General features: G+C 38.5%; 1 protein-coding gene across 1 annotated transcript in view; it reads left to right on the top strand.

The window, feature by feature from the left end:
- Positions 1-19,321, top strand: part of BNC2 (basonuclin 2) — a 282,287-nt gene that overhangs the window by 79,328 nt on the left and 183,638 nt on the right.

Raw genomic sequence — 19,321 nt, 5'->3', positions numbered from 1 at the left:
TAATAGCTACACTGTACATCATTGTCATATTCAGTAATTATGAGTGAGTTAAAAACATAGCAATTTGCTTCTTATATTACCCAGTAAAGATGCACTGTGTAAAAAGATATCTTTGACTCAATAAGTTGAGTACTTCTAGGATGTAATATAGATTTTTTTTTATACATACAGTATATATTTACTGTTGTCTATTGTCTCTAGTATATTGTGTTGTCAGGCACATTTGTGAAGCTGTGGCAACTGATAGGTATGGCTGCCTTAAGTATGCAATACAACATCATAAGCTGAGTTGATGTATTTGTGCTTATGAAGTATAAAAGAGAAAAAAAGAAACCATAATTTTCTTTCTCTCTGCTACTTTGACTGCCTCGGAGCCCTCTTCAGCAGAGCGATCAGCGCCTGAATGCAGTAGGTTGGTTATAATTATCAGCATCTAGTCTGCACTTTGTCCCTCTGATCCTTCCCACAGAAGCCATAGCTTAGTATGTGCATACAGCTCTGATAGGTATGATTTATTGAGTGACATTTTGCTGCGAGCAACTGTACATGCCTCTCTCTACCTGAGCAAAGTATTAGAGACATCACAGGGGTGAGGGAAGGGGGTTGAAAAGACAAGACATGCAAAGAACAGCCAGCCTAGCAGCTCCTGGATACAGATCAGACAAGCGCCCCTGCCACCGAGAACCTAGAAACGTGTCAGGCACTGCATGTTTGTTGTTCTACACCGAGGGCACTGCCGCAGTCCACAAGTATTGATTCTTTCTCATTGTACGGAGACAGAAACTGTCAAGCTCCAGCAAGCCGGCCTCACTGAGGCTCAGACATCTATTCCCCTCACTGCCTACCAGATGAACCCCCGTAGGAGACATCCAAGCAAGACATGCCAATGTCCGTCTCATGTGCAACTAGGAAAGAAACTCTGGCCTGCCTGAGCAGCCCTGGTGCTTTCCCAGGGGCAGGAGGAGCATATTTAATATTATTCAGTACTTTATCGTAGGTAAAGACTCTCGAGGAATGCTAATTTCACATTGTAATTCAGATGAGACAAGCACGCTGCTTCCTGCCAGGCAGTAAAGCATATAAGGTGTTTGCTATGTAGATGATTTTATTAAGTATGTTACCATGGTACATGTAATCTAACATAACTTTTTGTATGAGGCGCATAATAATATATCAAAATGTGTATTAAAACATTTTAAAAATTCCACCCTCTTTGCAATAGACCTTCATGTTTTTCTTTCCATGAGTTTAGAGTTTTTAAAATGATTTTCAATTATATTATTCTGGAACCCTGTATAATATGTAAGTCTCCTTCTATGTAGTCAGAAGATATGCATATGAACTGTCCTATCAACATATCATATATTTGCCCCTAGCTACAGTTTTATTTTCATCTTAAAAACATAGAAGACTGAGTGCAGCAAAAGATCACTGCTCCATCTAGTCCACCCTTATTTCCTTGATATCTTTCTCTTTGGATAGATATATGTGTTTCCCCGCCATGTGTAAATTTACTTACTGTAGACTTTCCAGCCACATCTGCTGGAGGCTTGTTCCCAGCATCTACTACTCTTTTCTGACACTAATTATGAAGGATCTTCCCTGCAACTACCAGAAGTTCAGATTGTGACCCTTGTTCGCCCCTTCAGTTTCCTATTAAAACACTTCCCCTTAGCCTTTTTAACCCTTACTGTATTTAAAGGTTTTGATCAAGTCCCCCCTTTCTCTTTGTTTCACAAAGCTTTACAAATGAAGGTCTTTAAGTATTTCTCATTAAGTTTTAGGACCTTCCACTATTTTTGTAGCTCGTCTTTAGACCCATTTAATGTTAGGGTGAGGGCTCTAGAACTGAACAAAGTACTCCATTCGTGGTCTCCCTAGCATTCTATACAGCGAGATTCAACTGCACATCTAATCTAAATTATGATATATCTTAAATAATATCAGAGTAACAACTACATGATATAGCATATAGCGTTTGAACTGATACACATTTTTTACTGTCTATTGTGCATCTAGAATTTTTTAATTGTTACTGTGATGTTTTTTTTGAACTCTCATGAATCCATCCAATTGTTTTGCAATTTATTTCAGTTGGGTGGTTTGGTGGCATTTAGAGGAATGCAACCTGGGATTATCAAGTATGCTGCCATGGATGGGTTTACAGTTACACGGTAACAGAATTACTTCTTGAGCAGTGAAAGCAGACATTATCTCTTCTTCATGTGACTTATCATCAGTGTGGATGGCTCCTCTTCAGTGCTTAAAGAGAGCCTGTCATCATGAAACGCAGCGTGATCTGCAGGCAGCGTGTTATACAGTGGAAGGAGATGAGCGGATCTTGTTTGTGAAAAATTGCAATAAAGTGAAAAAATTCTGCAAAACGTAGTATTTAATCATTAATATCTCTGCCCTTCCTGAGCTCAGTAGCCATGTGGGCGGTCTAATCAGTGATTGATAATGTGTGTATAAAGAGAATGCTATCAGTCACTGCTAAGACACCCCCCATGTGTGTGAGCTCAGAAAAAGCTGAAAATTAAAGATATATTGAAGTTTTATTGAATCTTTTCTCACAATCTGCTCAGCTCCTCCTGTGCTATAACACACTTTACATACAGATTACACTGCAGTTTCATGGTGACAGGATCCCTTTAATGCTATCAGGTGGGCTATGTGGTAAACTACAAATGGAGAACATCATACTGTACATTGTATAGCACATCTCATCCTCCTGGTATAGAGTGGGGTGGAGACATTTGCATGTCCGATCCATTCACTAGACTCTGTTGACATTTAAAATGGGTGGGAGTTGAGTTCATAGGGAGTATTTTGACTAGAGATGAGCGAATCAGTAGCCAGACCAGATCCTGTGCCCTTGCTCTGCTAATTGGAGCAACGGCTCAGGAAGGAAATTGTCAGAGATGGGCTAAATTTCAAACCCTATCAATGTTGTAGCTTCGGGGACAGCCCCTCACTTTCTAATGAGATGAATTGATTAATTAGATATGATTTGTTCATCTCTAATTTTGACCTTTGGATCAAAACACTAAATATGAATTGTGGTTGAAATCTTAAAATAATTGCTTTTAACATTTATTTTCACATTTTATCATGTCTTTCTTCACAGGAAGGATACTTTGGGCTAGTGAACTTCTAGATAAGGATTGTAGAATTCAGTGGGTTACCATTAGAAACAATTGCTTTTAATTTGGAGCTACAACAGCGATCAATTGATCAATGAGGCTCAAGCTCCATGCACCCCTGGAAAACAGACAGTTTTACCAGGAGACGACACAGTCATCTCGACATTCACAAATAGCCGTCCATATAATACATAGACAACATGAGTCCCTCAGAACAGGAGCAACTCAATGTTCTCCATCCATGATGACTTTATGTCCTAATACAGTGTAAGGGAAGAGATTTTCTTCATGAGACATACCATTTATGATCCCACATCCATATTTCTAAAGACACTGTATGAGATGTAATAGTCTGTTCATAAACTATGTACATCAAAAACATTAAGGTAAAATAATCTAAAAATATTTTTCCCACCGTAATGCTGCTAGTAGATCTTTCTCAAAGAGGTCTAAGATGATATATTAGTTTTTTTTACCAACTTGGATAGGAGATCTCTCTGATGGGGACAATGTCTGTCATCTAACTGCTGGCCAAGCAGTGCTCCCAACTCTACAGTTCGTCATGTTTCCACATTACATTAAGTGTGACATTGAAAGCAAAGCACATAGATGTCCGCTAAGAGTACATCTTAGTACATCATGCCATGAACTTGCTGACCCTATTGATTGTAGAACACATTGCCTTCCCTGACAAATCTGTCAGTACAGAACAGCCTGTTCACAGAGTACACAGTGATACCCACAGGAGATAGTAGATATGTGAAATAGAAAGGTGGATCTGATTTATTTTCCAAGTCTCCTTTGATAAAATCTACCCAACGATGTAACTGACCTTTTACACTGCAGTGATGAGCAGAACGCAGTAGCAATATGGGGTTAAAAATCAAGGATAAGTTGCCACAAGCTCAGGCCTTTGATGCATAAATTATTTATCCCACTACTTCCTAGGGAGATGGCAGCCCATCACAGCCCCCCTGACTATATTGGTTTAGCCTCTGGGCTCAGTTCATAAACAGAATTAGCTTCTTTTCATTATTTCCACTTGTGTGCATTAATCTCAAGTCGTGTCCAACACAACTAGAAAGAAAGATTATAATTGGCCTATAGTTGGGTCTTTCAATAACTTCAAGGATTTTTTTCAACAAGTTTGGATCATATGGGCAGCAGTCGGGGGTAGGCATCTCTGTGAAAGAGAACACAGTAATTCCATGGTTCAGTCTGCAAGCGTGCTGTGTACAGTACTTTACATGTCCTAATTCACTTATCACTGATATATAACCTGTTTCTATATGTATTATTATAATCAGAAAAATATCCAATGAACATATATGTTGCATACAGTGGGGCAAATGTATCATGAGGGGAATTTTTAAAAGTTTTACTGATCAACTATCCTCAGGAGAAGTCAACAGTATCTGATTGGTGGGGGTCCGACACCCGAGACTTCCGCTGTACAAATGTAAAATTGCACATAATTTTTGTGCAAATAAAGCAAAAGATTGCTCCATTCACTGTGTAAAGGAATGCAGAGTACAGAGATTAGCTAGCCCTGTCAGTCGCAAGGAAGTTATTGGAGTGGTGATCACACATGCACACTACCACTCCATTTACACAGGATACTTGAGAACTCCTCTTTTTATGATCATTGGGGATCCCGATGTTCAAGCTCCCAATGACCAAACATGTATTATGTATGCGTACATACATGCTGTTCACGAACCGACCCGTTTAACGCTATGCTAGGGATTGGTGTACACATATTATGTACTTCTGCTCTTCTTGTCAAGTGTAAAGAATGCTCCATTACATTTTTTTTAGTTGTAAGAGAACAGAATTATGTGACACTATTTTTACTTCTAAGGTTTAATTATTAACTCCTTCAACCCCGGGCCTGTTTTCACCTTCCTGCCCAGGCCATTTTTTTGCAAATCTGACATGTGTAACTTTATGTGGTAATATCTTTGGAACACTTTTATTTATCCAAGCCATTCTGAGATTGTTTTCTCATGACACATTGTACTTAATGATAGTCATAAACTTGAGTCAATATATTTCTCCTTTATTTGTGAAAAAATCCCAAATTTGCCAAAATTTTTGAAAAAAATCCCAAATTATCCAATTTAATTTTGTCTACTTTTATAATAGATTGTGATACCTAATATAATAGTTATTACTTTACATTTCCCATATGTCTACTTCATGTTTGGATCATTTTGAAAATTAAATTTTTTTTGGGGGGGGGGGAGACGTTAGAAAGCTTAGAAGTTTGGAAGCAAATCTTGAAATTTTTCGGAAAATTTACAAAACCCACTTTTTAAGGACCAGTTCAGGTCTGAAGTCACTTTGTGAGGCTTACATAATAGAAACCACCCACAAATGACCCCAATTTAGAAACTAAACCCCTCTAGGTATACAAAACAGATTTGACAAACTTTGTTAACCATTGAGGTGTTCCACAAGAATTAATGGAAAATGGGAAAATGGAGATGAAATTTCAGAATTTCACTTTTTTGCCAGATTTGACATTACATTATTTTTTCCAGTAGCAAAGCAAGGGTTAACAGCCAAATAAAACTCCATATTTATTACCCTGATTCTGCGGTTTACAGAAACACCCCATATGTGATTGTAAACTGCTGTACGGGCACACGGCAGGGCGCAGTAGGAAAGGAACGCCATATGGTTTTTGCAAGGCAGATTTAGCTGAACTGGTTTTTAGATGTCATGTCCCATTTGAAGCCCCTGTGATGCACCCCTACAGTCAAAACTCCAAAAAGTGACCACATTTTGGAAACTATGGGATAAGGTGCCAGTTTTATTGGTACTATTTTTGAGTACATATGATTTTTAATTGCTCTATATTACGTTGTTTGTGAGGCAAGTTAACAAAAAAATGGATGTTTTGTCACTGTTTTTATTTTTTATTTTTAACAACATTCATCTGACAGGTTAGATAATGCTCTATTTTTATAGAGCAGGTTGTTACGGATGCAATATCAAATGTGTCTACTTTCTATGATGTTTGTTTCAGTTTTACATAATAAAGCATTTTTGAAAACAAAAATTTGGTTTTTGTATCTCCATTTTCTGAACGCCCTATTTTTTTATTTTTCTGCCAATCGTCTTGTGCAGGGGCTTGTTTTTTGCAGGAAGAGTTGACATTTTTATTGGTACCATTTTTGGGTACATATGCATTTTTGATCATTCATTATTACACTTTATGGGGCAAGGTGACCAAAAAATTGGTTGTTTTGGCAGTTTTTATTTATTTATTTTTACAGAGTTTACCTAAAGGGTTTAGGTCATGTGATTTTTTTTTAGAGCAGATCGTTACGGACGTGGCAATACCTAATATCTAAAATCATTTTTTTTCTTATTTATTTAAGTTTTAAACAATAATAGCATTTTTGAAACCGAAATATTGTTATTTTAGTGTATCCATAGTCTGAGAGCCATAGCTTTTTTTTTATTTTTTGACCAATTGTCTTAGGTAAGAACTCATCTTTAGCGGGATCAGGTGACGGTTTGATTTGCACTATTTTGGGGGGTGTATGCCTTTTTGATCGCTTGGTAATGCAACTTTTGCAATGTAAGGTGACAAAAATGGCATTTTTTTACACATTTTTTTTTTTTTTTTTTTTTACGGTGTTCACATCAAATTGCGGGAACACAGTGGTTTCCATGATGTAGTACTACGTCATGTGTCGGGAAGGGGTTAAAAAAGTGTCAATTTGTGAGGAACGAGTGCCTATGAGGATACATGGTTAATAATGCATTAACAGGATTTTCTCCCCTGAAGGTCCACTTTGTGACCTTCATAGAGAAGACTATTGATCCTCATCACATCTCCAGATGTTATAGTTAAAAATGACTCAGCTCTATGACATATCCCTAAGAATGTCTCACAATGTATGAGACTTCTATGACAACTATTTACTGTCATACATATCCAACTGTTTTCTATACTTGGAATTGTTGCATATTTTATGGATATATTACACAATGGACCAACATGTCTTCATTTTTGACGTGAAACATTTCCAAACTCCTCTAATACATGTGGTGTAAGAACATTTTATAAAGACTGAATAATGACATTTATTACTCACTTTATCAAACCTAGAAATTTCATAGCAATTAGTCATCTGAAGCACATTTAGATGGGGTGTATGTAAAATTCCAGATATGCCAGCAGATATTATGGGCCTATAATGCCTCTACATGCAAACCATCTAAGGCTCCATTCACACGTCTGCAAAATGGGTCCGCATCCGATCCGCAATTTTGCGGAACGGGTGCGGACCCATTCATTCTCTATGGGGACGGAATGGATGCGGACAGCACACTGTGTGCTGTCTGCATCCGCAATTGCGGAGCGCGGCCCCGATCTTCGGGTCCACAGCTTCGCAAAAGATAGAACATGTCCTATTCTTGTCCGCAGCTGCGGACAAGAATAGTCATTTCTATAGGGGTGCCGGGCGGGTGTGTTGTGGATCCGCAGTTTGCGGAGCCTAAGGCACTATATAAAAATGGTATATACTCATTACAGTTTTGCATGAAACCTTTAGTACAACAGAATATGTATTTTACTTTTCTGTTTATTCAGTACGTATCACAGTCATTTGACTTTGGTTTTAATATAATACTTTCTTTTACCAAATCATTTCCTCAGTTCCCCATTTTAACACGTGTAATAATAAGAACCTGAACTTGCTTGGTGCTACTAATTTCAGCGCACATACTATCACAATTTGCCAAACAGTAAAGTATCCTACATGTACAAAGTGCCCTTAATAAAATAGCCTCATTAAAAGGGTGTCTCCAGCACATTTGTTATGCTTGTACTGTAACCCAGGACCCACAGCTTGCCAAGGAATGGAATGATCAAAAGAAACAGCTACAACATGAAATGAAAGTGAGAAAAAGTCTGCACGCCCGAACATTGCAATCTGACCACAAAGTTAGCTTTTGCCTTCTGTGTCTCAGCAACATATGAGAGCTTTAACTCAATCCGTACAGGGTGCATTAAGCACCGACGATCTATGAGACTGGACTCACTGAAGAAAAAAAGTATATGTCAAAAACATTTCTGGAGGCTTTAACATAAGATTTGTATTTCTTCTCCCCCATTCTACCCATCTGGAATTAGCATTTACAGCATTGGTTAAATAGGGTAGACATATTAGAATACTGGGTGGCCTATACACTATCATGTGGCGCTATCATATTCAAATGTCATAAATGCTAGTTCTGGCTGCCTGCATAAAAAGCAATTTATTGTAATCTTCCATCCAATTCTATTGTATTAGAGCTCTTTAAAACTACCCTGCAGACATTGGGACTTTCATTAGGTCCAAGCCACTTGGTTCCGATTCCCTTGCTCTTGGACTGTTTTCAGTGGACTTTCGATTCTTGTCTGTCAACTTCCTGTGCAGACGGTGTTACGTGCACTGTTGCAGCCAAATGGCCTCAGCAGTGATGTGTCCCCAAGCAACATGTCACTGCTGAGCCTTGTCTGCTTGGAGATACTTGACTGCTGAGGCCATGCAGGAAGTTGATAGACAGGGGCTGGAAGTCCAGTAAAGATAGCCCATGAGCCAGGGAGTCAAAAGTGGTGGGTAGCAGATGAGTAAGGATTTCTCCACAGGTCCTCATTTCTGGTGGTTAGATAAAAAAAAAAAAACCTGGACAACCCTTTTCAGTTTAGGTACCAGATCAGCATAGATCCAAGTCATGTTTTAGGGGAAAGGGTTGAATGACATACTGAATATTATGCCTTAACATTGATGGTGTTATGGTAAAGAAGTCCCATATGCTAAATTAAAGTTGTTGAATCTGCAATGCCAATGGGATTTCATGTAAGTCCTGGCACTGTATCAGAGCAGTTGTCACTTGATGACAGTTGTGTTAAACAGACGGTCTTCTTGAGTTTGGGCTAATAAGCTATGAAATTCTTAAAATAAAAACTTGGAAATTTGTGATTAGATAAACTGGCTTTTACAGCAATAGAAAAAAAGCACTAATGAACAAGCAAGGGGATTTATAGGCAACCCCATTTAAAATGTTCATGTTGAGGTAATAAAGATGTTACTCCTGGATCCTTCTGTTTGCCAGGCCACTGGCAAAGAGTATAAGGGGCCAAACAGTAGCAACCAAGTGATGGACCCTCAATGGGTTATACTCCACTGGGGTTTATAATTTCAAAAAAATGTGCCCAAACCAGACAGCATTTTTAATTTCTGTTACTGATTATTTTATTTTAGGATCTGTATATTTTATTTTAGGATCTGTATATTTTAGGATGAATTAAAAATGTATAAGCAGAATGATGAAAACTGTCTAAAAGAAACTTGGCTTTGTTGCCTATGGCTACCAATCACAGCACAGCTTTCATTTTTCCAGAGCAGCATGCAAAAGGAAAGCTGCATTGTGACTGCTTGCTACGGGCAACAAAGACAGTTTTTTTTCTTTCAGTCAGTTTTGCTTCAGATCTGTTTTTATTAATGAAAGAACAGAAGTACAGATATGCTCACTTAAAAAGGATTTTTACAAAAGGGCAACTTTCTGTACTTTTGTACAGAAAGTACAAATATGACATTTACATGACTTATTAACCACAATATCTTAAGAGGATGTAGTAAGTGATTGTGTGGGGGGTCATAAGACCAAGTGGAAACATCTCTCCGGTCACCCCCCTTATGAAAAGTAATACAATAACTCTTTAACAGTGTAGGGACAGCATGATCCAGTGAGGTCTGGTTTTCTACACAGGATTATTACACTCTATGGGCCCACATTACAAAATGAGTGCAGAACATAACATAAATGGAACAAAACAAGTATAAAAATAAACAATTTGCTCCAAAAATATCCATAAATTGGATCCAATGGATCGGGGGGTGGGGTGGGGGGTTAGGACGGAGTAAAGAGAGAGGGAAGGGAAGGAGGGGAGAGATAAAAAGTAGGAGGGGGGCGCCAAGTCTAGTCTTTGGACCTCTGAGGCTACACCATAACTTCGGCTCTCCAGGATATTCTTATTCTCCCATGCCCACTCAAGTGAAAAGGGCTATGATCTCTTAACCCTAAAGACTAGCCAGGGCGTTTACATCTGGAGGAACTTTGTTCTGGTATGAGACTTCCAACCCGCCAGTTCCTCCAACTTACAAATCTGGTACACTTTATTGATCCATTGCTCTAGGGTAGGGGGCGAGGTTGAATGCCAGTGTAGGGGGATCAGTAATTTGGCTGTGGTAATGAGGGAAGTAATTAGGCTATGCTTGGAGGGCTGGAAGGGGACTTTTGTGAGCCAAAGGAGGGCCAATTCCTTGTCTAAGGTGACTTGGGTGCTGGGGCAGATCTGTTGTATTGCTCCACCCAAGTCTGCCTTCTTTTAGTCAGTTTTGTAAATTTATCTCATAGTGTGAAACCACCCTAAGTTTCTTAAAGGGCTTTTCATCTTGATGGCACCTGCAGATGGAAACATACCTCTCTGCTCCCTGAAGCTGGGTTCCTCACTGCCCTGCTGCTGCCTCCCTCTGGTCTCCGTGCGTAAACATCCTGTTTGATGTGGGTCACGAGGCCACTGTAAAGGGTACATGTCCTCCCTATGCTTCATGCTACTGAGTCTTATAGTATTCCTGGTCCCCTTAAGGTTTCCAATTTGAATTTATAAGTCATTTAGTATATATTTTTTAGAAGAGACATGTTTAGTATAATAATGTGTACTGGACATTGTAGGAATTGAGTCTTGGTGAAGATTTATCAATGTGATTGCGCTAGTTTTTCTTGTGTAAATACATAAATACATTTGGCATTCAGACTAAATGTCATATTTATGGGGCCCCTTTGCCTCTTTTTCTCACAGAGTTGACTGTGTCAGAAAAAGAGGCTATCTTCAGAGCTGCCCCAAACACAATAAATTTCGCAGCGAGCCCTGTCACTTTTTTAACCTGTCATTGTTTAATGCCTGTTTGAAATTCACCTTCAAAATATAACGGTCCTCATTGCCAAAAGCAACCAATCAGAGTTCAGCATTCATTTCTAAAACTGCTCTGGTAAAATGAAAGCTATGCTGTGATTGGTTCCAATGAACAACCAAGAGAGTTTTTTTTTTTGTTTTAGACACTTCTGTGTGTTCTGTTGATGGATCTGGCGCATGCTGCAAGGTGAGAGATACTGGCGCTTGCATGGTTATGTCAGAGTACATACATCTCCATTGTTCTTAGCTTATCATACTATTTCTATCTTCTTATAATATTATCAGACTAAACAACTTGTTTAATAAAAAATTAATTGAAGTCTCCTCGGTTGAATACCTGAATGACTGGCATTTTTAGTGGTTCCTTTACCAGCGTTTGAAGTTTTCAACACACTGAAGGGATTATCAACGGCCTAAATGCCTTCTGTCTGCCGTGTAGTTGGCTGCCTTGCTCTACATGTTTATTCTGATCTGAAACCCTACAATTATCCACGGCTTGATTTCCTTCCTGCTATAGAGTAATTTGTGGTTCCTCAGAATGGGCATTACAGGCCAGGTAATACTCAGGCAATACTTCAAGACTAATCGATGCTCTCTAACCAAGAACTTGTAACAGCAGAGCTTGGAGAGGCCAGCCTCTGTTTATCCTGGCTAATGGAAGGTTATGATAAGTCCAAGCTACCATGAGCAGGTTAAAACTGAATGATAAATGCTCCTCGGTAACTTTACAGCAGTTGGCTTGCTTACTGAGATACTTTGTGGACTGGGAGCCAGCAGAAGAAATAGATAGGGGGATTTATTTTGTTTTAGGCTGCGCACGCACTGTGATAATAGGGCTGATCTGCGATTGACACCATGCTGCTTATCACCGTCAATGCCAGCGGCTGCAGCCAAAGACATTATCCACACCTGTATATATGGAGGCATGTTTTTTCTCTGTGTTAATGTCACAAAACACACAAACAATTTATGCAGAAGTTAACTCTTTTTTTAATGAAAGATTCAGGTGGGACAGAAAGTGCCAAGAACTGAAGCCATACTGGGAGGGTCACATTGGTCTGGCAGAGCCAACTAAAGATATATAAGAGCAATGTTTATCTGGTGTAGTAGGGCTGACTTCATCTGAAACAAATAATCATGGTTATACACAGGACTGCAGGTAAAAAAAACAGCCCCAAAGAGTTAAATTACATACATTATTCAGATCTGCTATATGTGTATCTATTTTAAGTGGGGAGAGATTTATCAATACTGGTACTAAGGAGAACTGGTTTAGTTGCCCATAGTAACCAAACAGATTCCACCTTTCAGTTTTCAGAGCTCCTTTGGAAAATATAAGGATCAATCTGAATAGTTGTTATGGGCAACTTAAGTCATTTTTTCTTTTCACCAGTTTTGATCAATCCCCCTTGTTATCTATTTTCTGACATATTTTACATATTTCTTAATTTAATGTTACACCTGTATACACAATAGAGATCTGCTGGTTTGGCATCATCATTACCAGAATGGAAAACGTATGAAGGTTATTTCAGATTTAGTTTTCAATTATTGGATCCAGTCAAATTTTAGAAAGATATTACTTTAATGGTCGCTACCCATTGCTACATGTCTGTATTTGTGTCCTCGGTGGCCACTTTCACATGGTCAGCCTTTGGTCAGTATTATTCATGAGTATTTGTAAGCCAAAACCAGGAGCTGGACTTGTAGAGAAAGTACAATAGAAAAATGTGTGCCTGGTTTTGGCTTATAAATACTCATGAAGAAAACTGACCAAATACTAGCCATGTGAACATTGCCTCAATTCAGGACGATCAGGTAATAGATTAAGGGGGTATTACCATCTTAGATATTTATGGGAAATCAGCAGGCTATGTCATAAATGTCCAATAGGTTTAAGTCCGACCTCCAGGACCTGCTACTATCTCAAAAACAGAACCCTGAAGTGAATGGAGAGCAAGTTGCGCATTCCCCTACATTTATTTTTATGGCTCTGCTATTTTCGGAAATCCCATAGCAGTAAATGGAGAGGTGGCTACACATGCACAATTTGCTCTCAGCTCACTGCTATGAAACCTCTGAAAATAGCAGAGTGTGCTCGCTCAGCTATTTTTGGAAGTCCTGTAATAGTGGATGGAAAGGATGCTATGTATGCATGGTGTACTCTCAGTCAACTGCTGGGCCCCGCTTTAGATAGGAGCAGGTCCCACAGGTGGAACCCACATCTATTGGACATTTATAGCATATCCTATTGATGTATCATAAATGTTCCAGGTGAGACATCCCCTTTAAAAGAACTGTACTTCATAATTTTAGTTGAGCTATGCTTTTTATGGAGCACAGAACAAATAGATTTACCATGAAGAACGGTTTTGGAATATCTGTAAGAATAATTTGACGTGTTGTTACTCTATTTACTGAGTACATCAGTGGTCATCTGCAGTTGAGGTTACAAGGCTGGGTTTATATCTTCAGTTTTCTTGATGTAGTTTTTGAAGCTTAAGCCAGGGGTGGATTCAAAAAGCGAGAAGAATCTTTCTTTTATATGAGTCCTCAGTTCATAATCCGTTCTTGGCTTTGACTTTTTAAAAAAACTGAACGTGGAAGCCAGGCTTATCCAGACCAGTCATGAACCAAATTCATTTATATTACCTTGAAAAGGAAAAATGTTTAATCCTGTTTTTTTTTGCATTTTATTTATGGGCATGAAATGGCTGTAGATGACTATTGTGTGGTTGTATGTAAATATATTACTATTTACAGAGAAGAATGGGTTGTAATCAGCAGTAAGGATGATTTAGGTAGCCTTGATCTACTTTGCTGGATTCAGTGGCATACACATTTTATTACAACCTCCTATGAATCACGGTAGCCCCATGCTGAACAAATAGCCAGGAAAAGCAACATTAACACTGCCTGATTTGTGTTATCCTAAGCATTTTGAATGAATTAACTCTGCATGCCTGATGTCTGCAGAGACTTTTTACCTTTGCAAACTTCTCAAATGCTAAAGTGAGACACTCATGATTTCATCATCTAAGACGTGTTGTTTTACATTTTCTTATACCCCGGCTCCCTATAAAGAAATAGCAACTGAAATTTGTTAGGCGTGACATAATGGTAAAGTAAATTGCTCTCATTACCTAATGAAGTCTTTTCAAATTTGTATTTAAACTTTTTTTTAGTTATATCTGTTTCTGGGATACACAAGGGTACGGCCACTTGGTCAGGTTTCCTGATGCTGGAGTGAATCATGATAGGAGAGAAACCATAAAGTACAGATACCACTTCTACTCTTTTATGAATCCACTTCTGGCTTTGGCTTCCAAAACGGCATGCAGAAACCTGACCATGTGGCCGTACTCTAAGCGCCCAACAGTATGAACCATAAGGCTTTCATCCATTTTTTTCAGGACTGAAGAGGAACCATGCCTTGTTATGTAATGACACACACATTACTAGGAAAAATACAGTATTTAACAACTTGACAGAAGTAGACAAATTGAAGATCTGTCCACACTACTATGCAGACTTGGGTCAAAATTGATGACCCCTGCTATACTGCTAATCGGGATCCTACCGTCTATCTATCTATCTCTCTATCATGTATGTTTTTCAAATAAATGAAATATAGAGCCTTTCTACATAAAAATACTGTAACATTTTTCATGGTCTCGCCACTGTCGACTATGAATGCTCCATGTAGAAGAGTATATAGGTATATTTTTCTTAACTTTAACTTAGTAGCCAAGCTGAATAAAAACTTTAGGGGTGGTATGTGCTAACAGATCATCTAGATCACACATTTATTATATCTCAATTACAAAGCAAGTCAGTAACAGTCTATCCTATAACGTAATGCTTTATATCTGTGGCATATTGATGAAATATCTCAGGATGTTCTGGTTTAAATGTTTCTCTAGTCGGAAAATGATAATAATAATAATTATAAAACTGGAGGGAGTAACCATCATACTGATAGCCATTCATGTAGCTTATTATAATATAGCTTCAGACATAAGGTAGACCGTGATTATTTTTCATACTTGTATGATCTAGGGGGATCTTTTTCCAATGACTGATGACTTGATAATCACAGCAAAATAATATCTGACCAGCCAAGAAATCTAAAGTGATTGTGTGTGTTGGTGCAGATTTATTCTCCTCTGTCAGGGGTTAGTGGGCTTCAGAGTGATGGGGGTGTGCATTGTGTATTTGTATGTATAACCAGGTAGGAGCAGAACGGTAATAAATAATATGAATGCATTTGGAGATGACAGTAAATGTGACTGTATTCTTTACTCATTTTCAAATGTTTCCCCAAAGTAGGCAGCTTTAGTGAAGTGATTCATTGAACAGTATAAAGGTCTAGTATTGATCATTAATATATTGGACAGGGGCAATATGTATTTTGAAGGTGCTTGTCTGGCCCTGCAAATCTACTGGACACATCTAGATAGAGGAAGCAACCACAAGCTTGTAGTCTTTGTACTCAAGTGTAGGCAGCAAACATATTAGCATATCTAATGCAAACATATAATTAATGAAGTGATACTGTTTGTTTGCAACTAATTATTTAATCATCATCAAAGAGTAGTGTCATTTACAGTACAGCAGCCTTAGTACATGGGCCAAAGATCATGGCGGTTATTGAGAATGATGCTTATAGCTCATAATTGCCACATGTAAATATGCTGCTGATCACCTACTAATCTTTCATGTGGCATATGAAATCATTTGTGGATAGCATGTCACCCTGTGTAAAAGGCATGTGCTGGCAGTAAAACAATGAATCTGTATGGGAATGGGCAATCACAGTAGTGGTAGCTTGTCCCCGTACAGAGGAGATTACTGCTGCATGTTCATGATAAGGCAATTGTCAGGAACATTGGGTCATTCCCAATAATTGCTTGTACATCGACCCATGTAAAAGGGTCTTAATCGAGGTGTTTTATTTGTGTAATTATCCTGTTGATTATAGATATCACTGAGCTTTTACGCCTTGTACTATGTTGACAACATGTTGTTCATACATATAAGAAGAAGCAAAGACCTTCTAAGCTTTTAGCCACTATTCTTACTCGTCGGCCACTTTCACACGAGCATATTGCACTCTGTCAGTTTACTGGCTCTAGATTACACATGGATTCCTGATGATTTATTTCTTCAGGATTTTATCAGGATTTACTTGCGTATTCTTTCCTCCTTGCAATTTTTATACACTCCTATAGACAGTAATGGGCCTATTTGGAAACAAATATGTACAAAACTTGGACATGCTGCGGATTTCAAATACTGATGGAAATAATACGTTCATGTGAATAGCCCCATTTATTATCATTAGCAGTGAAATCCGGTACATAAAATCCGGCCCATATTCAGATTGCAAATACGCTCGTGTGAAAGTGGCATACTGCAGTTTTCCAGAGGTGGCTCGGTGTAAGGGATCATCACACCTCTAAAGGAACACTAAACATAGAACGGGCATGTAAATGATGTTGCTGCCTTCGTTACATCATTTAATTGTATTTTGTGTCCTATTAGAAGTAAAACAGAAAACCATATAAATAAATCATCTTTGTGACTCAAGATCATCCATGCCCCCTCCTCCTCCTCACTGTCCTGTGATAAGCTATAACACAAGTGGCTGGAGCAGTAGCATCCCTGCTGTGACTTATCTACATTACCAGAAAAAGACAATTAATCACCGACCCTTTTAGCTAAGCACAAAATCCAGCAGTTCTCCAGTGTAAAATGGAGCCGATTAACAGAAGATTAACCCCATGTTCTTTTGCGAGACTGTTTATTTTTGGAACATGCAGAAAATTCGGTAGACTGGCAAACAGTGAGGCCAAATGTATCCCCTGTTAAATTGCATCATTTATTCCTAGGCTTAGCATTTATTTTAAATCCTACTAGACCTGATGAATGTGATTTCTGAAAGCATTGAATAAAATGTCAGAAGAGTCTGCTATGGGAAATTCCATCAACTTCTAGCCCATATAGGATCACTGTGTACAAATGTGTCCTAACAAGTGAATGGGTTAAAATACGACTCACAATTTACCACGATACCAGATGTTGGATTTTTTGCGATTCTGGGGTTGTATTAATAGCAAGTTGCTGGTTGTGCGACAAACCCTTTCTCTTGTTAGACTGCATGGCTACAACGGCGATCTTTGAGTGTGTGACACTTTTACATATTTATTTCACTGCTCTGTGAATTTCAGTAATACTGAGATAATGGTAGATAAAGAGATTGACCAGTTCTAAATTTAAGTGTGACATAATGTAGTAAAACACTAATGAACAAAGAAAAGGAGAGCCGGGTGTGTAGGAATTGGGGAGCTGGGGGTTGAAGGGGAAAAAGAAAGCCTCTGACCTGGGGGTGTTGTGCTAGGTGTACGACCACCACAATCGAATGTATTGAGGCAGACACTTGCCTGTGCTGGAGTGCTGGTATGTAATCACACTGAAAAGTAGGAAAATTGAAGATGAAGATATCTGCGGTGCTGCAAGGAGTATGAAGAAACACTTGTATGAGATGAATACAACTTTATTGACGCGTTTCGGGGTCTTCAGGTGTTTACACGTTGTGTGACATCAATAAAGTCATGTTGTTCTCCATAGAAGTGTTCCTCCACACTCCAATACCTCTGTCTTCAATTTTCTACTTTCCAGCATGTAGCAAAAGCTATTGAAAACCATTGAAAAAGTCAATTACATCTTTTGTGCCATTGTTTACTTAGCTCTTTAAGAATCAAGATGAGGATTGGTACATCTGTAGTCATAGGAAGAAAATGGCAAAAACATGGAAAAGTACATACTCTACATTAGTGAAATTATGCACAAAGTTGATCTTCCTTCCTCACATTTTCATACTGATATCAGACAGAGGGGGCTTTGAGACAGCCATGGTGAAGTTTGCGCTGGAATATCAGGGCACAATGTAGCTGATGTAAACTTTCATGATAAATGATAATAATCATAATGATACATTTGATGCACTTTAGACTGTCTATCCTAGGTTTAAGCCAACTATTAGTTGGTTTACTTTGACCCAGAATTGTTGCCAAATTAAGGTGCAATGCTCCCTTTCCTGCAAAATAATTTACCTTTCCTGTAAAGCCATGTTACCGTGTCAAGCTTGTCAGAAAAAGTTTCTAAACCACTTCAATGTGACACATTATCATTAGTAAATCTGCCCCATTGTTACTTTATTTTGGGTGAGTTATATTTATTTATGCTGTTCCTTCTCTCATTACTGTATATGTTATGGATTGTAATGTTTAGGGTCTGAATCAATGCAGCATTCGTGCCGACATGTTACATCCACTAACATTGCTTTACTTATATGCAAAATGGCAATTCAGTATCACCATTATACTTACCATTTTTGTCTTGCTATAGATTTCTGTGGATCCATCCATCACTACTTGAGATGAGCAAATGTCTTAAAAGTTCAATGCGGCTGATTCGCCGAATTTCATTAAAAAAATTGCTTTGTGACGAATTACTTCGTCACAAAGTGCATTTTTTTGTAAGTAGCGGGTGCAATGACAGTGAGCTGTGATAGCACCGCCCCAGTCATTGTACCCCTCAGATGCCGCGTTCATACATGATCGCGGCATCCGAGTGTAAAATTAACAATTACTTTTTTTTTGATCAAACTTATTGCCTCCATTTGCTCTTGACGGACCGGCCACCTCCATTTTGCTTGAAAATCCTGTGCAGTGCAGTGACATCATCATGCCGGCCGGTGTGATAATGTAATCTTGCACCGCACAGGATTTCGGCTGAGATCTTCAAACAAGATGGCCTGTCGCAAGCAAATGGAGGAGGTAAGTTTGAATTTTTTTGTTTTTTTATACTATTTCAGGTTAAATCGATTCGCTGACACGAAGCACGAGGAAATTTGGCTTCTAGACTAATCAAATTTATCCTGAAACTCGGATTGAATTCCACTTTGTGGGATTTGATTCACTTATCTCTAATCAATATGTATTTGTTGGTGGAGTAGGCTTTTTCAAGTTTTTTTCAGGGTTTTTCATGTGGTTTGTGCTATGACTGGCATTTTGTATTTACTAGTGGCCAGCTACATTTATAAGATTTGGGAGAAATACTGCAGCATTTGATGTCTTCAAAGGAATTCATAATTTATTCACCTAGGATGCGTTGTTTCGACTATAATTTGTCTTTT

Source organism: Bufo gargarizans, chromosome 1 (assembly GCF_014858855.1).
Source record: "Bufo gargarizans isolate SCDJY-AF-19 chromosome 1, ASM1485885v1, whole genome shotgun sequence".
In the NCBI taxonomy this organism is placed as follows: domain Eukaryota; kingdom Metazoa; phylum Chordata; class Amphibia; order Anura; family Bufonidae; genus Bufo; species Bufo gargarizans.
Note: the sequence above shows the minus strand (reverse complement) of the source record. Positions and strands in the feature narration are given on the sequence as shown.